This window comes from Nicotiana tomentosiformis, chromosome 3 (genome assembly GCF_000390325.3).
Source record: "Nicotiana tomentosiformis chromosome 3, ASM39032v3, whole genome shotgun sequence".
In the NCBI taxonomy this organism is placed as follows: domain Eukaryota; kingdom Viridiplantae; phylum Streptophyta; class Magnoliopsida; order Solanales; family Solanaceae; genus Nicotiana; species Nicotiana tomentosiformis.
In genome coordinates, this window is record NC_090814.1 from 89462620 (window position 1) to 89467199 (window position 4580).

Consider the following 4580-nt stretch of genomic DNA (forward strand, 5'->3'; position numbering starts at 1 on the left):
AGCCATTTCACAGGCTGGGGGAGGAGCACAAACTCCCACCACTCCTGCTCCGTAGCAGATGGCTCCCCAAAATCAGGTTCCAGCAGCCCCGCCAGTTGGGGTAGTTCAGCCAGTTGTTGCGGCACAAACCAGCGATATGCTCTCTATGTTTTTTGAGGCCTTATTGAGACTGGATAAGTTTACTAAGCTCTTTCTAGTTCACTTCAGTGGTACACCTTCTGAGGACCCACATGATTATCTTGAACGCTGCCATGAGGTGCTGCGGAACATGGGTATAGTTGAGACCAATGGGGTTGATTTTGCTGTATTTCAGATGACGGGTTCCGCCAGGAGGTGGTGGAGGGATTATACATTGACTAGACCAGTTGGATCGCCTGCACTTACCTGGGAGCAGTTCTCTCAGCTATTTCTGGAGAAGTTCCTTCCTATCACACTGAGAGAGGACTTCCGCAAGCAATTTGAGCGTCTACAGTAGGGCAGTATGACTGTTACTCAGTACGAGTCCTGTTTTATAGATTTGGCTCGTCATGCTCTCCTTTTACTACCTGCTGAGGGATAGAGAGTGAGGAGGTTTATTGAGGGACTCACTCACCCTATCAGGCTTCAGATGGCCAAGGAGACCGGAAGTGAGATTTATTTTCAGGCGGCTGCTAATGTCACGAGAAGGATCGAGATGGTTCTTGCACAAGAGAGAGGGCAAAGGTCAGATAAGAGGCCTCGTCAGTTTGGTGGTTTTAGTGGTGCCTCGTCTGGAGGCAGGGGTAATTTTGGTAGGGGTCATCCTCCCAGACCGTTTCATTCAGCACTTCATGCATCTCACAGTGTTTTAGGGAGTCACGGTCCTATTATGCCTTACTATGGACAACCATCATTTAGTGCACATTCAGCTCCTATCAGTGCATCGCCACTCTATAGTTACTATAGCGGTGATCCAGCCCATTCGGGTCAGCTTCAATTTTAGCAGCCACGACATCAAGATGGGTGATATGAGTGTGGGAATATTGGTCACATCAGGAGGTATTGCCCTAGATTGGCGAGTAACAGATCTCGGCAGGATTCTCGTACCATCATACCGGCACCGGTTGCTACATCGCTTGCTCAGCCAGCTAGAGGTATGGGTCAGGCAGCTAGAGGTGGAGGTTAGGCCATTCGAGGTGGAGGTCAGGCCATTAGAGGTGGAGGTCAGACCGTTAGAGGTGGAGGCCAACCAGTTAAAGGCTGTCCTAGAGACGCAATTCAGAGTGATGGGGCCCAATCCTAATTTTACGCTTTTCCAGCTAGGCCTAAGGCCGAGTCATCTGATGCTGTGATCACATGTATTATTCCAGTTTGCCATAGAGATGATTCAGTTCTATTTGATCCAGGATCTATTTATTCCTATTTGTCATCCTATTTTGCTTTATATTTGGTTGTGCCTTGTGATTCTCTGAGTGCTTCTGTGTGTGTATCTACACCGGTAGGAGACTCTGTTGTAGTAGATCATGTCTATCATTCGTGTGTGATTACTATTGGTAGTCTTGAGACTAGTGTGGATCTTTTACTTCTTGATATGGTAGATTTTGATGTCATCTTGGGTATGGATTGGCTGTCCCCTTATCATGCTATATTATATTGTCATGCCAAGACAGTGACCCGAGCCATGCCGGGGTTACCTCGATTAGAGTGGAAAGGAACTCCTGGTCATTTTGCCAGCAGGGTTATTTCTTATATGAAAGCTCGGCGCATGGTAGAGAAAGGGTGTCTAGCCTATTTGGCTTATATTCGCGATCCCAGTGCGGATGATCCTTCTATGGACTCAGTACCAGTTGTTCGTGAATTTCCAGAAGTATTTCCTGCAGATTTTCCAGGGATGCCACCCGACAAGGATATTGACTTCTGTATTGATTTGGATCCGGGCACTCAGCCCATTTCTATTCCACCATACCGTATGGCCCCGCCCGAGTTGAAAGAATTGAAGGAACAGTTACAAGACTTTCTTGATCAGGGATTCATTAGACCAGTGTCTCGCCCTGGGGTGCACCAATATTATTTGTAAAGAAGAAAGATGGCTCTATGCTGATGTGTATAGATTATCGATAGTTGAACAAGGCCACTATCAAAAACAAATATCCGCTGCCAAGAATTGATGACCCATTTGATCAGCTTCAGGGTTCCAAGGTATTTTCAAAGATTGATTTGAGGTCTGGTTACCATCAGTTGAAGATTAGGGCATCTGATGTCTTTAAAATATCTTTTCGGACTCGGTATGGGCATTACGAATTCCTAGTGATGTCATTTGGGTTGACAAATGCCCCAGCAATATTTATGGATTTGATAAATTGGGTGTTTAAGCCCTATTTGGATTCTTTTGTGGTTGTATTCATTGATGATATCTTGATTTACTCCAGTAGTCGAGAGGACCATGAGCAGCATCTTCGGAGTGTGCTTCAGACTTTGAAGAATAATCAGTTATATGCCAAATTTTCAAAATGTGAGTTTTGATTAGACTCAGTTGCCTTTTTAGGGCATGTTGTATCGACAGAAGGCATAAAGGTAGATCATAAGAAGATAGCGGCTGTTCAGAATTGGCCTAGACCTACTTCAGTTACAGAGATCCGGAGTTTCCTGGGTTTGGCAGGTTATTATCGTCGGTTCGTGGAAGGATTTTCATCTATAACAAGCACATTGACCAGATTGACCCAGAAAGGTGTACCATTCAGATGGTCAGACAGGTGTGAGTTGAGCTTTCAGAAGCTCAAGACTGCTTTGACTACGACGCCGATGTTGGTATTACCCACAGGTTCAGGATCGTATATGGTATATTGTGATGCATCTCATATTGGGCTTGGTGCAGTATTAATGCAAGATGGCAGGGTGATTGCATATGCGTTGCGACAGTTGAAAGTTCACGAGAAGAATTATCCTATCATGACTTAGAACTGGCGGCCAATGTTCATGCGCTGAAGATTTGGAGGAATTAACTCTACGGTGTCTCGTGTGAGGTATTTACTGATCATCGTAACCTTCAGTATCTGTTCAAACAAAAAGATCTTAATTTGAGGTAGAGAAGATAGTTGGAGTTGTTGAAAGACTATGATATCACCATTTTGTATCACCCCGAAAAGGCCAATGTGGTGGCCGATGCTTTGAGTAGAAAGGTTGTGAGTATGGGCAGTCTTGTGTATATTCCGGTTGGTGAGAGGCCATTAGCTACAGATGTTCAGACTTTGGCTAATCAGTTCGTGAGGTTAGATGTTCTAGAACCCATTCGGGTTCTAGCTTGTACAGTCGCTCGGTCTTCTTTATATGAGCATATCAAAGAGAGGCAGTATGTAAGGACACGGTGCAGAACGGTGATGCCAAACATGTTTGTGTGGGGGAAGATGGAGTTCTGCGAATGCAGGGTCGTATTTGTGTGCCTAATATGGATGGGATTCGTGAATTAATTCTTGAAGAGGCACACAGTTCAGGTATTCTATTCACCCAGGTACCGCCAAATGTATTAAGATTTGCGGCAACATTATTGATGGAGGAGAATGAAAAAGGATATAGTTGCATATGTAGCTCGGTGTCTGAATTGTCAGCAAGTTAAGTACGAGCATCAGAGACCTGGTGGTTTGCTTCAGAAGTTAGAAATTCCTGAGTGGAAATGGGAGCGCATTACTATGGATTTTGTTGTTGGACTCCCACGGACTCAGAGAAAATTTGACGCAGTTTGGGTCATTATGGACAGGTTGACTAAGTCAGCACATTTCATTCCAGTGGCAGTTACCTATTCTTTAAAGAGGTTAGCGGAAATTTACATTTGTGAGATTGTCTGCCTACACGGTGTGACAGTGTCTATTATTTCAGATCGAGGTATGTAATTTACCTCACACTTCTGGAGGATTGTACAACGTGAATTTGGCATGCGGGTTGAGTTGAGTACAACATTTAATCCACGGATAGACGGACAATCAGAGCGCACTATTCAGATATTGGAAGATATGCTTCGTGCTTGTGTTATAGACTTTGGAGGTTCTTGGGATCAGTTCTTTCCACTTGCGGAGTTTGTTTATAATAATAGCTACCAGTCGAGCATTCAGATGGCTCCATATGAGGTATTATACGGGAGGCGATGCCGTTCGCCCGTTGGCTGGTTTGAACCGGGAGAGGCTCGGTTGTTGGGTACCGATTTGGTACAGGATGCTTTGGATGAGGTCAAAGTTATTCAGGATCGACTTCGTGCAGCTCAGTCTAGGCAAAAGAGTTATGCCGACCGTAAAGTTTGTGATATTGCATTCATGGTTGGAGAAAGAATATTACTCCGGGTTTCACCTATGAAAGGTGTAATGAGGTTCGGAAAGAAGGGCAAGTTGAGCCCTAGGTATATTGGACCCTTTGAAATTCCTGAAAGGGTGGGTGAAGTAGCCTACATGCTTGCATTACCACCTAGTTTATCATCGGTTCATCCGGTGTTCCATGTGTCTATGCTTCGGAAATATCATGATGATCCGTCCCATGTGTTTAATTTCAGCTCTGTCCAATTGGACAAAGATTTGACTTACGAGGAGGAGCCGGTGGCTATTCTAGCCCGGTAGGTCCGGCAGTTGAGGTCTAAG